At 38.3% G+C, this 19140-nt stretch overlaps 1 protein-coding gene across 2 annotated transcripts in view; it reads right to left on the reverse strand.

Annotated features, from left to right (window-relative positions):
• Positions 1–19140, reverse strand: part of VPS13B (vacuolar protein sorting 13 homolog B (yeast)) — a 1072080-nt gene that overhangs the window by 459992 nt on the left and 592948 nt on the right. The gene's annotated exons all lie outside the window — the stretch shown is intronic.

Below are 19140 nucleotides of genomic sequence, written 5' to 3' on the forward strand. Positions count from 1 at the left end.
TTTCAAGGTGTTAAAGCATCCTCCCTGTAGTCCTGATCTTGCTCCATCAGACTTTCACCTGTTTGGTCCTCTGAAAGCAGCTCTTTGAAAACAAAGATTCAGCACTGGTGAAGATAGTGGTGAATTCACGGCTTGAAGCTCAGCCTAAAACATTTTAAAATAAGGAAGTACAAAAGCTTATTGACAGATGGACAAAGTGTATTGAAAAGCAAGAAGATTATGTCAAAAAGTAATGTATTTCTCTTTTCTAGAAGTTTATTAAAATAAAGTCTACTGCCAAAAAAAAATAATAATAATAAAAATAAATAAAAGGTGACTATACACATGGACAAGGAGCTCTGGTACTGTAGTGATTACGAATCGGGCTGCGAACCGAAAGGTCAGCAGTTCAAAACTACCAGCTGTTTCACGGGAAAAAGATAAGGCTTTCTGCTTCCATAAAGATTTACAGTCTCGGAAATGCTGTACAGGGTCGCTATAAGTCGGAAGCGACTCCACGGCACATAACCACCACCATACACACGGACAGAGTCCTGGTGTGGCGCTGTGGGTTAATGCATAAGACTGCAAAGCCATTTGAACTGCAAGGTCAGTGGTTCAAACTCACAAGCTGCTCTTTGGAAACCCTATACAGGGTCGCTATGGGTCGGAACCAACTTGACAGCACTTAACAACAACAACATACACGTGGACAGGAGCTCTGGTAGTGTAGTGGTTACGAGCTGGGCTGCTAACCTCAGGGTCAGCAGTTCAAAACTACGACCCGTTCTGCAAGAGAAAAAATAAAGCTTTCTGTTCCTATAAAGATTTATAGCCTCAGAATCCCTAAGCAGCATCACTATGAGTTGGAACTGACTCCATGGCACACCACCACCATACACATGGACTTTATCCAGTGTAAAGAATCAAACTGACTATCTGTGTGAATTGATGGTGGAGACACTGTGTATCATCAGCTAAAACAAATTCAGGGGTTGACTGTGGAACTGACCATCAATTGATCACATGCAAGTTCTGGCTGAATTGGAAAAAAATGAAAACAAGTCCAGGGGAGTCAAAGCATGACCTTGTATATAACCCACCTGAATTCAGAAACCAATGACCAAAGACCAGGAGAGTTGTGGGATGAAATCAAGAACATCATACAGGTGAAAAAAAGCCATTAAAAAGAAAGGAAAGAAAGAAAAGACAAAAACAGATGTCAGAAGAGACTCTGGAAACTTGCTCTTGAGCATAGAGAAACTGAAGCAAATGAAAGAAATGAGGAGATGAAGTGTTGAACAGAAAATTTCAAAGGGCAACATGAGAAGATAAAGTCAAGTATTATAATTAAATGCAAAAGACCTAGAGTTAGAAAATCAAAGGGAAGAACAGGCTCAGCATTTCTCAAGCTGAAAGAACTGAAGGAAAAAATCAAGCCCTGACTTGCAGTATTGAGCATCCCCTGAACAAAACACTGAATGATGCAGAAAGCATCAAAAGAAGATGTAAGAAAGACACAGAGATGTTTACTTATGCTTTATTGACTATATGCAAAGGCATTTGACTGTGTGGATCATAACTATGGATAACATCTTTCTGGTATTCCCTGCTTTGAGCCAAGATCCATCTGAGGTCAACAGTGATATATCCCTAGTTCCATGTCCTCTTCAAAATCTAACTTGAATTGCTGACAGCTTCCTGACAATGTACTGTTGCCAACCATTTTTGAATTATCTTAAAGAGAATTATACTTGCACGTGATATTAATGATATTGTTCAATGATTTACACATCTCATTGGCTACAAATATGGATCTCTTCCAGTTGGTTGGCCAGGTAGCTGTCTTCCAAATTTCATGGCCTACACTTATGAGATTGATGTTGGTAATTGCTGTTGAATCCGTTCCAACTCATAGTGATGCCGTATAGTGTTTCTGAGAACAAGCTGATAGGGTTGAACTGCTGACCTTTCAGTTAGTAGTCCAGTGCTTATCCTACAGCACCACAACAGGACTCCATGTACAAAATTTCTACACCCCAAATAAAAGTTAAATTTACTTATTTTAAACCAGTGCTCTCAACATTGTGGACAAATTCTCTAAACATAAAAAGTGAACTAAAATACTTTAAGATTCACTTTGAAGAAAAGTGTGTTTAGAAATGTAATAAGTACTATATTAAAAAGAGAAATTAAACAATTTAACCCAGCGTTAACACCAGTGTATTTCCCTTGGCACACAAAGAAACTACCTAATCATAGAAACTCTGAGTTTCATCGAAGTTGTTAATTTAGACTGAATTCTCCCATGTTTTGTATTGGCCTTAACTAAGCTTTATGCCTATCAGCCATCTGTGTAATATAAGGTTTCCAGAGATTCTTCTTCCTTAAGCAAAATTGGTCTGTTTAATGATCATCTGCCAGATACTTATGGTGGTAGTTAAGGTTTTATGTCAATTTGACTGGGCCAGGGTTCTCAGTGATTTGGCAGTGAAGACACAGTATTTCTCCACAATTAGATGTAATAAATATAATGTAACTGTGTCTATGAGGAGATCAGCTATTTCGTGGTCTGGGCTGAAAAACCTTCTATCTTATGAGAAATAAAAGGAGAGAGAATTGAGCATAGAAGGAGGGACCCACTACCACCAAGAAAGAAGAGCCAAGAAGGCAGTATGTCCTTTGGATCTGGGATCTCTGAAGCTCCCAGATCCAGAGCAAGACTGACGTCAAGACACATGGAGATCTCCAAGGAGTTCACCACACACTGCTGGGCCTACGGATACGGAAAGGAAACAAGGACCTTTATTTTTCTCTAGACCCAGTGCTCCGAATTTGTTCTTCTCTCACCTCCTAAACTGACAGAAAAACTTGCTGTTTGCTAAAGAATTTTAGTGACGGTAGCATTAGATAACTAAGACACTTCTAAACATGTTAATTTTTAAATTTCCACTTTTGTAAGGATACAGGCTTGGGATTTCATGGTTTCTGGGTTTTTCTTTTTAAATTAAGTTATATATTTGACATTGCAACTGGATTTGAGGAAGCCCTGGAGGTGTACTGATTAGCACTCAGCTGTTCACCAAAAGGTTGGTGGTAGGACTCCACCAGCGGTGCCTGACTATCTGCGCCTTACAGATGACAGTCTAGGAACCCTCACCAAGTACCAAGTCTACTCTGTCATATAAAGTCACTATGAGTTGGAATAGACTTGATGGCACACAACAATAGCAACTTGACGGAAAAGTTCAAAGAAATTTATAATACTTGGTTGTAAAAATCCAAGTTAAAAATTATTTGCAAAACCATCCAAATCTAAGTTGTGGAAACTAGAATAAGCAGTAGATTTATGTGAGTTTTGATATCATACTTTCCAATTTCATGAGAAATTTCTAAATTTGTGTATGCTTTAGTTAGTTTAATATTGGTAATATGACAGAGATAACATATAATGTGATTGAAAACTAAACTATTCAGAAAGGTATATTATAAATATTATGATCATCCCTCAAATACATTATTTTATGTGGTTCTGAATGAGTAGCATATCTAACCAGTGAGTAATCATAGATGTTCAGACACCCAGAGAAAACAAAGCTCACCTCTCCAATTATGAAAGAATCATATGAAATATACAAAGATAAATACTCTTTAACATTTCCAAAGTTACCTGTTTTCAAAACACAATACATTAGAAATGTTGAATGAACTTAATGAATAAAGCAATAAATTTCTTTAACTACATATATATATTTAAAAACCAAAACACATCCCAAAGCCTATGTCTAAAAACAGAAGTTGCAAACCAAACACCAAATCCAATGCTGCTGAGTCAAATCAGACTCGTAATGGCCCTATATAGGGTTTCTGAGACTAGCAGGACAGTGAGGTTACCAGAATAGTGTTTGTCCTACAGTGCTACTGGGGTTGAAAGCACCTAAGATAGAAACCCTGGTAGAACAATACCTGTCAAAGCCAGCTTTCACCCTCAAAGTTTCTGAGGAATCCTGCAGGCAAAGATCTTGTGCTCTGTATCCCAGAGGGGATAAAGTCAGGAGAAGAACCTAATAGGAGGCCCAGTGTATACTATGATGTCACCAAGAGAGTCATACTAGCAATGGAGAGCTTCTGGTAAGGAATCATTAAAAACTACCCTCCTAACATGCAAGGTTATCTGTCCTAACAATGGGTTGTTGTTACTTCCATTGAGTCAGTTCTGACTCACAGCAACCCTGTACAGGGTTTCCAAGGTGGGTTTGAACTGGCAACCTTTGACTAGCAGTCCAGTGCTTATCCTACAGTGCCATACCATGACTCTTAACAATGGGTGGTGGTGGTTATGGGTCGTAGAGTCAGTTCCAACTCATAGCGACCCTGTATAGGGTTTCACAGTCCGATTTGTAATCACTATACTACCAGAGCTCCTTTAACAATGGGTGGAAAGGTAAAAAAGAAAAATATCTCCTAGATTTTGCAATCACAAGCCAACAGTACACGAAAACTCAATCTGGAGATGTCTGCCCAAGTAGAAAGTGCAGTCAGAACAGGCAAAAGCAATTATCTTGAGATGAAGTCAGTTTCAACTGAGACCTCAAAGAGTAATTAGTAGATTCAATTCTAAAATGAGATTCAAGCTCCACGAAATAATTTACAATTTACACAAAATAGAAAGCACCTTCAGTAAGGTATAGCAGGATTGTTGGGCAAAAGAAACAGAACCTCAAAGACTTAAAATGCTGGATAAACAGGCATGAAATATAAAATAATTATTAATGCAAAACATTTTAGATCTCCAAATTATGAGCAGGGAATAAGCAGATTTTAATAAGAACCATATAAAATTAAAACTAAAAAAAAAAAAAAATTAAATTGAAAATTCAATTTGAACATATCAGATGCATCTGAGTTGAGAGATACAAAGAAATACATACTATACTCCAAAGAGACAAAGAAATATTACAGATGAAAGAGGTTTAAAATTTACAGAGGAAAATGGAGAAAGGCTAATATATGTCTAACTAGAGTTCAAAAGAGACAGGACAGAGATTGGGGAGCAGGCTCTATTTAAAGAGATAATGTCTGAGAATTAGTCCAGAATTCTTGAAAATGTCAATCCTCAGACCTGGGCAGCCCAAGAATCTCAAGGAAGAAGAAACTGTAAAGAGATGGGTGATGGTGTTAAGTGTCATCGAGTCAGTACCGATTCGTAGCAACCCTTTATAGGGTTCAAAATGCTTGTGGTTTGCTGTCTGGTGATTATTGTATGGAGCCACTGCAGTTCTTAAAGAGAAGGGTAAATCTAAACAAACATTATCTTTTTTAAAAAAAAAATCAATGATCATTATACCAAAATTGTGAAAAGAAACTGGATATACTAACATATAGATTGTTGTTGTTGAGTGCTGTCGAGTCGATTCTGACCCATATATACAGTTTCCAAGGAGTAGCTGGTGAGTTTGAACCACCAACCTTGCAGTTCAAATGGCTTTGCAGTCTGGCGCATTAACCCACAGCGCCACACCAGGAATCCATAACATATAGATTGTTGTTGTTGTTGTTAAGTGCCGTCGAGTCAGTTCCGACCCATAGCGACCCTGTACAGGGTTTCCGAGGATGTAAATCCTTACGGGAGTAGAAAGCCTCATCTTTCTCCCGCGGAGCAGCTGGTAGTTTCGAACCGCTGACCTTAAGGTTCGCAGCCCGATTCGTAACCACTACGCTAATAGATTAGGGACCAGGTAATTAGAAGAGTTCCTGGTGTGGCACTGTGGGCTAATTCACTGGACTGCAAAATCTGTTTGAACCACAAGCTCGGTGGTTCAAGATCACCAGCTGCTCCTTGGAAACACTATACAGGTCACTATGGGTCAAAACTGACTTGATGGCACTTAACAACAACAAGGTCCTTGTAGTGTTGGGAAGGAAGATCAAGATACTGATTACTGTTACATACAAATTAAAATGGCTGGGGTGACCACTAAGATAACACATATGAAACATGTAACTTTCAAATTAATAGGTTAAAAAATAGAACGTGAAAGAAAAAAAGTCAGAAAACACAAAAGATGATACAAATAAGTCCATAAGTAACAATAATCAGAATAAACTTTCCAGTTAAAAGAGAAAACTTGTCAGACTGGGTTACAGTCTGCTTTTATGAGACATACACAAAACTTAAGGGTGAAAAAAATATGAAAGAAATATATAGCACATATAAAATTACAACCATGTAAACACTAGCCAGAGGAAAGCTTGGAAAAGTTACACTGACATTACACAACACAGACTTTAAGAAAACAGCTCAGAAATAATGCTACCTGAATATAAAAAGTTCAATCCACTTGGAAGTTAAAACAATTCTAAGCAATAACAGAACTTCAAAATATATGAACGAAAAACTGACTTCTACAAGGAAAAATGGACCAATCTGTAATTCCACTTTAAATAATTTGAGCATACCTCCCTTAGTAACAGCTTGATAAAGTAGAGTGGGAAAAAACAAAACCAAAAGCAGTAAGAATATAAAAGATGTGAAAAAATAGTTACAACGTTATGGAATGAACACTTATAGACACAGTATAAAAACACTGGGGAATCTACGTTTTTCTCAAGAACACATGAAACATCTTATAAAAACTGACCACCTGTTAGAGAGAGAGAGAAAAAAAGAAAAAGGTCAAATAAACTTATTTGTAATTAAGAAAAGGTCCATGACTACGATGCGACAGAGATTAAACAGACTATAAGAGGATGTCGGAGTCCTGGCATTGCGCCATAGGACTAACGCTCAATCTCAAGGTCAGTTTGAATCTCAAGGTTGGCAGTTCAAATTCACCCGCCACTCCTCGGATACCCAGACAGGGTTGTTATGAGTTGGAACCGACTGGACAGCACTTAATAACAACAGCAACAAGAGGATGTCAGGAAGATTTATGGACAAAGACTTTATTATTTACTGTGGGTGAAAACTAACAAACAATCCAACAAAAACCTCTCTCCAGTTGTCACTGTCCCGAGATATGTCACTTAATCCTTTATATCAAGGATACCTAGAGAGGCTGTCCTCTCATTTCCCCCATGAAATAGAACAACATCCTCATCTCCTGTAGTGCTTTTTCTATATGGAAATGGCCAGAACTTGATCTTAAAACTATATGCTGATACTATTTTTAAAAAAATGTAGATACTACAAGAAATGTAAAAAAAATGATCAAAAGTGATGAAGTTCTTCCTGATTTCTGGCCTTTGGCAAAGCTGTCAAAATTATATTTTCTTCTCTTAAATAACCTCTCCTCCAATGAGCTCACTTGCACTTAGTCATTTCACAGCAGTGTGAGAGTTAGTAAGACCCTCACCAAAGTGTCAGAGATGGCTACTAGGCCCTGCTTGGGTGGGTCAAGGGGTATACGGTTCACAGGTCAGGCTTGCCTTGCAAACTAGCATCTCCTCCTTTATCTAATAAGTTACAGAAATTATGTAGTATTGCATCGGTCATCGAGGCTTCTGTTTTTACTATAAAATTAAGTGAGGACATTCATAAAGAGCTTTAATACTGAACTTGTCAAGGAACTCTAGTAGCCTAGTAGTTACAAGTCGGGCTGCTAACCTCAAGGTCAGCAGTTTGAAACTACCAGCCGATCCTCAGGAGAAAGATGAGGCTTTCTGCTCTTGTAAAGATTTACAGCCTTGGAAACCCTACGCAGGGTCACTGTGAGTTGGAATCGACTCCACAGTGCACCAGCAGCAGCAGCACTACTACCACAGAACTTGTTACATCATAAAAACTTCAATAAGATTAGGAAAACACGTTACCCTTATTCCTCTCCACAGCCCGTTAAATAGACTTGAAATGGCTGGAAAGTGAAAGAAGGAATTTAGAGTCCTAATGGGTGCTTTAAGTCCTGGTGTGATGCTATAGGATAAGCACTCAACCGCAGTGTCAGTTTGAACCACAAAGTTGGAGGTTCAAATTCACCAGCCACTCCTTAGAAACTCTATACAAGGCCAGTATGAGTCAGAAGTGACTCGATGTCACTTCTGTAAATTTGCAAGTTTTACAAGTTTCCTTTGATTTTTCTCTGATAAAAATAAATGTTGGGCAATGTTTTGTTGTGTTTTTTTTTTTTTTTTCCAGATTAAAATTCAATTTCTTCTTATTACATGACCGCACTGAATTATTTTCATTCATTAAGTACTTGATATTCTGAAAGTTATTTTGGGATTTTTGTTAATTTGAAATACTTCCTAACATTTAAAAAAATGTTAAGATATGCTCCTGTTTTGTTTTATACCATTCAAAAACAGCTAGCATCACCACTTCCATTGCTGTTGAGTCCATTCCTAGTCCTGGTGACCTCAGCCATTTCTGAGTATAACTGTATTCATTAGGTTTTCTTTACTGTAGTATTTATAGATTGCCAAGCAATTCTTCCACAAGGCCACTGGCTGGGTTTCAAAAGGCCAACCTTTTGGTTAGTAGCTACAAGCAAATCCTTTTTGTCACCCATGGACCTCTTCTTTTATACATATTTAAAAAGAAACTCAGATAATACAATATAGAATATTCAGGGCACTTTGCTTTTAATAGTAAAGGCAAGGTGTCTTCTGAAAGAGACATTTCACATCTCATACTACATTAAATTTTTCTTTTAAGATAGAAGTACAAGTTGTTGTTGTTGTTAAGTGCCGTCGAGTCGGTTTCTGTACAGGGTTTCCGAGGGCTTCTAAAAGTTCCATTTTTCCACAAACATTTTGAAGCTCCCTTGTTCATAGGGATTACAGATATTAAGATTAAAAATTAATTACTTCCCCCCCACCCCACAGAGGTTGAAAATTGTTTTACAACTTTTAAAGTGCTGTGTCCTTTAAGCAAGAACTTGTTATCTTAGAAATACATAGATTGGTAGGAGTGAGAAGCGATCTGACAGCAGTTCCAAGAAGGGAAGTTCTTTTTCTTCAAGGGAGCTTTAAATGATGTACCGGGTTTCCACAGCACAAAAGAAACCATTAGAAAATCATCAGAGCAAAGAATTAATTGAATGATGCTTAAATGGGAACTAATGAGAAAAAAAATAATTTTATGACTTTAGTGAAAACCAGAATGTCTAATATTAACAATGTCTGCTTTTAAAAATGTAATGTAAATATCTTACAATAAAGAAAATCCTTATATTATTGTTCTATTTCCGAATGAAATTTTTTTCCAAAAGATGTTTGATATTATAAATAGGAACCAAATTTTATCTCAAATTCACATACTTCTATGAACTTTGTATTCCCCCTCCTCATTATAGCCTTTAAACCCTTTTAGCAATTCAAATCAGGAAAGGGGGTGAGTCAAGATGCCCATAACTTCCTACCCTCAACACAAAAAACGGCTTTACTGGCTACAGTGTAGGAGTTATAATTGTAATTGCTTTGCCCTTCCGAAACTCTTTTCCCACACCATTTGAACCGTTCAGCAGGTGGTGTAGGAGGATAAACTCAAGGCTGCAATAGTTGGTCGATAATGTAATCATAAGGAACCAAAGAAGACTTTAAGTATATAACAGGAAACATAGCTTTAGTGTTTTCCTTTTTAAATTGATTTAGTCTGGGTCAGGCTTTTTGTATGTTTACATAAGGCACCGCTCATGTTGAACCATTTACTGTTCATTGCTGAATCGGCGTATCTAGGGAACTCATTGTAAAGGAGTTAAATCCATTCACGTACAGCTCAATTGAAATCTACATAATGTTAAATAAGCCAGAAAATAGGAATGTAAAAAGAAATAAAACATATATGCCCTGATTAAATTAAATATCTATATATTTGACATCAAATGTCCATTGTTTTTGTTGTTGCTAAGTGTCCTCAAGTAGGTTCTGACCTATAATGACCCTTTATGGGACTTCTGAGGAGCAGCTGGCAAGTCTGAACCACTCACCTTGTGGTTCAGACCAGCCTTTTGGTCCAGTGCATTGTCCTGCAGTGCCATACCAGGATAAGTGACGGTAATTTTGAAAGTAAAATAGGGTAGGTAATATAATGGTTGACCATCAACTGTGACCCATGAGTTCCATGACCAATGACTTAGAGCAGAGGCGGGGAACATCAAGACTGAGGGTGGTATAGGGCCCATGAAACTATCTGGTATGGCCCTGCTAAGGCAACCGCAGTTCTAAACATCACATTGTTGTTGTTAGGTGCCATCGAGTCAGTACTGACTCACAGGGATCCTATGCACAGCAGAAAGAAACACTGCCTTGGTTCCAGGCCAATTTCACAATCATTGCTACCTTTGAGCCCACTGATGCTGCCAATGTGCCAATCCATCTCCCTGAGGGTCTTCCTCTTTCTCTCTGACCCTCCACTCTATCAAATATGGTAGTCTTCTCCAGTGACTGATACCTCCTGACAATATGTCCGAAGTAGGAGAGACAAAGTCTGGCCATCCTGGCTTTCAAGGAAAAACTCAGGTTACTTTTTCCAACACAGATCTATTTGTTCTTTTGGTAGTGCAGCATACTTTCAATATTCTTCTCCAACACAATAACTCAAATGCATCAATTCTTCTATGATCTTCCTTTTCACTGTCGAACTTTTGCATGCATATGAGGTTATGGAAAATACCATGGTTTGGGTCAGGATCACCTTAGTCCTCAAACTGACGTGTATGCTCTTCAACACTTTAAAGAGATCTTGTGCAGCAGACTTATCCAATTCGATTTCTTGATGCTGCGTCCATGAGTGTTGATGGCTGATCCAAGCAAAATGAAGTGCTTGATAACTTCAATCTTTACTCCATTAACAAGAATGTTGTTTATTGGTCCAGTGGTGAGGATTTTTGTGTTTTTAGGTTTTTCTTTTTTTTTTACATTGAGATGCAACCCATACTGACGGCTACGGTCTTTGATCTTCAACAGTATGTATTTTAAGCCCTTTTCACTTTCAGTAAGCAAGCTTTTGTCATCTGCATATCGCAGGTTGTTCATGAGTCTTCCTCCAATCCTTATGCGGCATTTTTCTTCATATAATCCAGCTTCTTGGATTGTTTGCTCAGCATACAGTCTGAATAAGTATGGTGAAAGAATACAACACTGGTGCACACATTCCCCAATTTTTTAAACCATTTGGTGTTCCCTCATGCTGTTCGAACAACTGCCTCTTGGTCTATGTACAAGTTCCTCATGAGTACAATTAAGTGTTCCAGAATACTCATACTTTGCAATGTGGTCCATAGCTTGATGTGATCCACACAGTGGACTGCATAGTCAATAAAGCTCAGGTAAACATCTTTCTGGTATTCTCTGCTTTCAGACAAGATCCATCTTACTTCAGCAATGCTATCCCTCCTTCCATGTTCTCTTCTGAATCTAGCTTGAACCTCTGGAAGCTCTCTGTCAATGCAGGTTTGCAGCAGTTTCTGTATTACCTTTAGTAAAACTGTATTCACATGAGATATCAATGATAATGTCCGATGATTTCTGCATTCTGTTGGGTCACCTCTCTTTGGAATGGGCACAGATAAGGATCTCTTTTCAGTTGGCCATGTAGATGTCCTCCAAATTTCTTGGCATAAATAGTAAGTGACTCCAGTGCCACATCACTTTGTTGAAAGATTTCAATTTGCATTCCATCAATTCCCAGTGCCTTGTTCTTCGCCAATGATGTCAAGGCACCTTGAACTTCTTCCTTCATTGTCATCGGCTCTAGATCACATGCTACCTTTTGAAATGGTTGGACATGGACCATTTCTTTTTGGTACAGTGACTCTGTGATGGTTTCTTCATCATTCACATTAAGGGTGAGTTAATTACATGTCTGACCAAATACAGCAGGATAATTTTTAAGTTGACAAATGATGCTATAAATTTTGGCAGAAAAAAGTTTCCCGACCCCAGACTTAGAGCAAAAGTTCTCATCTTCAGAGCGTAGAAGAGCCACCTAAAGTTTATTATACATGTAGAGATTCTGATTCAGCAAGTCTGGGCTAGGGCTGAGGAATATGCCCTCTCTGTTCTTTCTTTTTCTCTAAACTAGCATCCTTGTTGAGGCTTAAACCACACCCTGATATTGTGAGCATTTTACTTCTTTGACTTGAAATAGCTCTCTGCTCTCTGAACTCAGGTGATGAGGGGGAAATACCAGTAAGTCAGAGGCTATGTACTTTACAAAGCAGAGAAATGGATATTTTCCTTGTCTCTTTCATGGAAGTATTTAGCAGCAGTAACTCTTGTCTTTAAGGCTAAGATCTTTATTAATTTATTCAACCCCTCAAGGCTGAGTCAGCGTGAGTTTTTCTCACCCACATGTATACCATACTCAGCAGAGAGCTTGGCACACTGTAGGCGTTTGGTATATGAATGTTAAATGAACACAAAGATTCTTCACTCCTTTAATTACTTCCCATTTGGACTTTTATCATTTGTTCTTTTATATCTCTACCCTTGAGATTAAAATAATGTTCAAGTTATTATGAGAGGGAAACAGGTTATCTTCCTTCAACCTTGCATCCTCCTCCCGGTTTCATCTTTTCTCTCACATTCTATTTGAGCCTTATATTTATTTTTCTGTTTTTCCACTTCCTCACAATTCACTTTTTCTTCTCACAAGAATAAACACACAATAGTCCTGTCTCCCCTCTGCAACGACCCTAGAAAAGATCCCCAGCTGATTTTCTAATGACTAGAACCAATGGATGATTGTCAGTCCTTAAATCACCTGATCTTTCTGGGAAACATGACAATTCAAAATGGCAGAAGAGCTTGGAGGGAAAGAGCACATTCAGTCTGTGTAAATCGCCCTACAACCTATGCTAGGTACCTTTGGGCAAATTGAACTTTCACTGCTTCCTTACTCCTCAATTGAAAAGTGAAGTCCTCATAGGATTAAATGGGTCAATTTGTGCACAGCAAGACTTGATTAGTGTATGCCCAGAGCTATTATAATCGTGGTTACTACTGCTTACTCATTCTTGAAACTTTCCTCCATTAGCTTGTGTGGCACCACACCCACTCAGCTGTCTCTCCTTAATCTCTTCTAAATTTCTACATCTCTTTTAAATTCCTTAATGGTAGCGTAGTGGTTACGAATCGGGCTGTAAACCTTAAGGTCAGCGGTTCAAAACTACCAGCCGCTCCACGGGAGAAAGATGAGGCTTTCTACTCCCGTAAAGATTTACAGCCTCGGAAACCCTGTACAGGGTCGCTATGGGTCGGAACCAACTCGACGGCACTTAACAACAACAACAATGGCAACAGCATTTACCACTTTTTTCCTTTTTGATAGTCAAATAAGGCAACTTCATTAAAATATAAAAATTTTTGTACTGTATTTTTCTTTAAGATTCTCAAAACATTCTCCACTGACTAGGTGTGGTGCTGTGGGATAAGCACTGGACCACTAACTGCAAAGTCGGTGGTTCAAAAGCATCAGTTGCTCCTCAAAAACCTATACAGGGTTGCTATGAGTCAGAAGCAACTGAAGGTCACTTAACAAGAAGAAGAAGCTAAAAAAAAAAAAAAAAAGAGAAGTCCTAGTGTGGTGCTGTAGAATAAGCACTTAACTGCTAACCATGAGGCTGGTGGTTCAAATCCACCAAATACTCCTTGGAAACCATATATGGGGTTCACTATGAATTCGCATTGGCTTGATGGCACTTAACAACAACAAGCAAAGAAAAAGCGGGTTTTCACAATCTATTTTTAGGAAAACATGAGCTTGGTAGTACATTTCTTACCTCTAATTAACAGTCACAAACTTGATACATTTTTAGTTGTTCATGTTACATATGGGGTATCTTTTCAAGATGATGCAAGAAACTACTAAGTATACAATCTATGGTGATGTGGAAAAGTATACTAAACTATATAAAACTCTCTCACATCACTAAAATATCTTCTAAAGAATGCACTCACTGAACCTGTACTGCACCTGAAAAATCTGTTATCAAAGAACCTATGAGTGATTTAAGAGAAATTACAGAGATGCATTAGAATATAGAGACATGAAAATCCTTTCATTTTGTAAAAAAACAGAATTACGATGTTGATCTTCAGCAACACTGATTCTTTATCAGAAAGTTTTGAACACTTATAATAGAAAGTGATATGTCCACATACATTGTTGTCATTAAGTGTTGATCAGGTTCTGACTCATGTTGTTGTTAAATGCTGTTAAGTCAGTTCTGACTCACAGCAACCCTGTATAGGGTTTCTGAGGAGCGACTGTTAAGTTTGAACTGTTGACCTTGTGGTTCAAAATGACCATACGGGTCAGTGCATTATCCTGTAGTGCCACACTACGACTCACAGCGACCTTGCACAGGGTTTCTGAGAAGCGGCTGGTGAGTTTGAGCTGCCGACCTTGCAGTTCAATTGTTTGTAATAATTAATTTTAATAAGTTTACATAAATCAGTCTTATCAAATTTTCAGAAGACAAAGTGGAAATTATAGTTAATATGGTGAATGAAGAGTACCAGGAGTATACCTTAAAATACTTTTCCTGACACAGAGGAAAAACTAAAAAAAAGAAATTTAATAGGAGCAAATAAAAAATTCTATATGGTGTAGATTCAAATAATTATCTGTATGAATACATGATACAGAAAAGAAGGCTTAAAACATGTCACACTAAGCTGCTTAGTAAGGAAAGACCACCTGAATAAGTGACCGGAGTCTGGGTGGCACAGTGGATTAAGGACTGGGCTTCTAATCAAACGACCAGCCAGCCAGCTGCTCCAGGGAAGAAAGATGAGGCAGTCTGTTTCCATAAAGCCTGGAAGGTTTTCCACAGCTTTGGAAACCTATGGAGTAGTTCTACGTTATCCTACAGGGTCGCTATGAGTCAGAATAGACACAATGACATGCAGGTGGGAAGAAGTCAGAATGGTTTATGTGAACGAAACAAAAACGGCAGCAGCACTGTTAACTGTGATTCTAGTCTTTTTAATTTTTAAGTCTCCTAATACAACATACACACTTTCTAGAAAAGTTCACAAGACTGAACGATCTCTTCCTATTATGGTAGCAAAATAGTGCAGCTCCTAAATACTATTCTTCATTAGTATTAATATTCAAATCTTAAATTTCAGAGTGAGTGCACTTTATGTGCATAGCTTCTATTGTCAAAACATTGTTAAGTGTAGTTGAGCTGGTTCCAATTCACAGCGACCATGAATAGTGTTTCCAAGGAACAGTTGGATTTGAACCACTGACATTGTGATTAGCAGTACAATGCTGATGCTGTGGCACTAAGCCAGGACTCCAATGATCAAATAATACATAATAGTTCACTGACCATGTGGGATCAGAGGAAATAAAAAAAATTGGAGGACAGTCTCTTTACATTTTCTAAAGATGGTAATGAAATAACAGATCAAATTTATATTATGTCATTAGGATAGTGAGACCACCCATTTATTTATAAGGTCTCTACATCATCTTTGGCAATACTCCTATTAAATCTATCATGGCTGCAAGTGAACTTTTATTTAAAAACAAATGAACTGGTGGTGTTGTTAAGTGCTGTCCTGTCGGTTTCTATTCATAGGGACCCTGTACAGGATTACTGAGGTTGTAAATCTTTGTGAGAGTAACTCATGAATTACCCAGATCTTGTTTCAACTGTGAAAACATTCTTTTTCATTCAGATATTTTCTCTTTATCATTATTCACATTTTAATTTTTCATTTATTATAACAACAGGCTAAGTAAGTAACAATACTTCTTATTTATTTCCAAATCCAATTTGAGTATTCTGTTTGAAATGTCTGTAAAACTCCCCTAGCCTATGTAATAGCTCTACTGATCAACCATTCCCATCATCTCTTAGTTACAAAATTATAATGTCTACATAGTAGACTTCCTTTTAGAGATTATCATTGCAGTCAGGTATCAGAACTGGCTCCCTTTTATTCAGTATTTCAGCTCTACAGATGGTCATCAATAAAAATGGTACTTAATTCATTGCTGGACTTCCAGCAAGACTGTGGACTAGGTAGACACACTACATTGACCCTCTACAACAAAGATACCATAGGCCAAATAAAACAAACACAGATGAAAATTCTGCACTCTGAGCTTCAGAAGAAAGGTTAGAGAGGTGGATGGAGTGCATGATGGGAGGAGAGGCCAAGCAGGAAAGGCGACAGAGGGAGAATGACTGGTGAGCAGCTAGCTAGATGTAAATCGATCATTTTGTGAGCAGCTTTGGCGGAAGAGGAAGGTCTGGCAGAGCAGACTCACATGAGTGATGGAAATGGTCCGATTTCTTTTTCCCCACATTCCCTGGTGACCAGAAGTATGGTCAGCTCCCACCCTAGTACATCCCTCTGCAAATCCTGACCTCCGAGTTTAGAGCAACATGGTGGGGAGCCACACCAGTGTGAGTTAGAAGTCAGCTATGACACTTTGGTACACCACGTTGATGGCTGGATTCAGGTGGGCTCAGCATCAGACCTGAAAAACCCACAAAGCAACCAGACCAGCATTTAACCAGTCACGTTTCCCCAGCTTCCCTGTGGTCCTAACAGACACTGAAACCAGTTCCAACATGAGCCCCGACAAACTCCTTCCAGATTGAATGCCCTGAACACAGATAACACTAAGGCCAATAGGAACTCCATCTGGAGCCAGGAACTCTGCTGTCACAGGTCTTTGACAACCACCTTGTGAGCATCCTGAAGTGCAAAAGCCCAGCAGAGACTTCTGCCTGCTGGTCCAACAGCTGCACTGCTAGTTTTAACAAATACGACAATCCCACAATGCCACAGAGACAAGAGACCATTTTAGCACACAGAAAGCAACAAGAGAGAATGTCTCAAATAAGTGGTCAAGATGCAGAGTCAGAAAATGTTTCTGAGGAAGAAAAAGAATTCAAAAGATAATTAGGTCTTAGTGTGGCACTTCAGGTTAATGTGCTGATATGCAAGGTCAGTTTGAACCATAAGGTTGGTGGTTCAAGCTCACCAGCCACCCCTCAGAAACCCTATACTATGAATCAAAACCAACTAAACAGAACTTAACAACAACAACAACAACAAAAAAAACAAACCCCAACAACATCAAAGGATTCATGGAAAGGTCAAAGAAAGCAAGGACACAATGAAAACTTAAAAAGAATTCACGAAAACACTCAAGAACAGACAGACAAAATAAATGTAAATTTTGAAACAATACAAAACCTGCAATCAGAAATCCAGAAGATCAACACTAAGGTGTCAGAAATGGGCAATGCATTCAAAGGCCAAAGGACTAAAAGTGAAGCAAAGGGAGCCTGAGTTAGTGAGCTTGAAAATAAATTTCTCTATATAAATATGCTACAAGAACAATCATCAAAAAGGATGAAAAAATCCAAAGAAAGCCTTAAAGTGATGTGGTACAACATGAAGAGGAACTGGAATTCTACAACAGAAAGGACAATAAAAAGCACAGATAAAAATCTTCAAAGAGTTGTCGGAATAAAACTTCCCTAACATCATGAACTGCAAGGACAGTGGTTCAAGCTCACCAGCTGCTCCTTAGAAACCCTATACAGGGTCACTATGGGTCAGAATCGACTCAACGACACTTGACAACAGCAACAACATCATGAAAGATGAGACCATAAGCATATAAGAAGCTGAACAAACCCCAAATAGGACAGATCCCAAAAGAAAATCACCAAGACATATCATAATCAAAATTCACAATTCAAAGACATGGAAAGAATCTGGAGAACAGCTTGGGAAAAATGCACTAAGTTATCTACAATGGAGAAGCAAGTAAGACTATCTCTTACTTCCCCTATTTCTTATTTCCCTGCAGAAACCAGGCAGGCATGAGGGCAATGGGATGACATATACACAACTCTACAAGAAAAAAATTGCAAACCAAGTATCATATACTCAGCAAAGCTGTCCCGCAAATGTAGTTGTTGTTCTTAAGCACTGTCGAGTCAGTTCCAACTCATAGGAAACCTTAATAGGGTTTCCAAGGAGCATCTAGTGAATTTGAACCGCTGACCTTGTGGTTCAAACCACAGTGCTACATTAGTGAATTAAGCCATTTCCCAATAAACACAAATCATAGTAATTTGTAATTACCAGACCAACTCTACAAGAAATGCTAAAGGGTGTTCTTTTGACTGAGAATCAACAACAGCAGATACCGTATATGACACCACCACCCAGAACTCAAAGCAGATATTGAAATAAGTAAAGTAAAACAAGCCTACAAGACTGAAAATGAGGAGTGAGAGTTGTCAGTGTATAATGAAGTCAGCTAGAAAGGAAAATGAGGGAATAGTGAAGACACAGAACTTCCAAAAGGCAAGGAACTTAAGTAGATTTCAAGATAAAACAGAATGCTTTAAGCCGGGGGAAATTTAATAAATTACAGGGTAATATCAATGAAAAAAATCATACACCTGCACATCAAAGTAAAAAAAGAGGAAAATCAGAAAGATTCAGTAAACATTAATAAACACACACATGCCAAAAAAAATGGGGAGGAAAAGAAAACCAGCATAAACAAATGAACTGAGCACCGGAAATTATTTGGTCTGTCTTCATCTGGAATCTCAGCTGAAACCTGTCCATGGTGGGTGACCCTGGTGGTGGTGGTGGTGGTTATGTGCTGTGGAGTCGGTTCCGACTCCTGTACAGGGTTTCCGAGGCTGTAAATCTTTACGTGAGCAGAAAGCCTCATCTTTCTCCTGCGGAACAGCTGGTAGTTTTGAACCGCTAACTTGTGGTTAGCAGCCCAATTCGTAACCAGTGCGCTACCAGAGCTCCTTTGTGGGTGACCCTGCTGGTATTTAAAACACCCGTGGTATAGCTTCCAGAATCAAAGCAACAAAGAAGCTACCACAGTACGAAAAAATGACAGACAAGTGGCAGGGTGAAAAACATATATAATAGGGGAGAGAAAAAACCTTTAAAAAAGTATTCTTACAAAACACACATTGTTGCTGAATTACACTGGATGAGTGAGAACTGATTTGACAGCACTCAACACTAACAACAAAAACATGGAAGCTAGCCTGAATTCTAAATTGCATGGAAAATTGTTAATAAAGATTTAACCAACAATATCCCTGTTTTTAAAAATCAGGTTCATTTATCTAATATGCCTGTAATTCCTCTAATTTGTATCTTTTTTTCTTTGATTACATTCTCTCATTGTACATTATGTCAATT

The sequence above is a fragment of the Chrysochloris asiatica genome, unplaced genomic scaffold (assembly GCF_000296735.1).
Source record: "Chrysochloris asiatica unplaced genomic scaffold, ChrAsi1.0 scaffold00031, whole genome shotgun sequence".
NCBI classification, from domain to species: Eukaryota; Metazoa; Chordata; class Mammalia; order Afrosoricida; family Chrysochloridae; genus Chrysochloris; species Chrysochloris asiatica.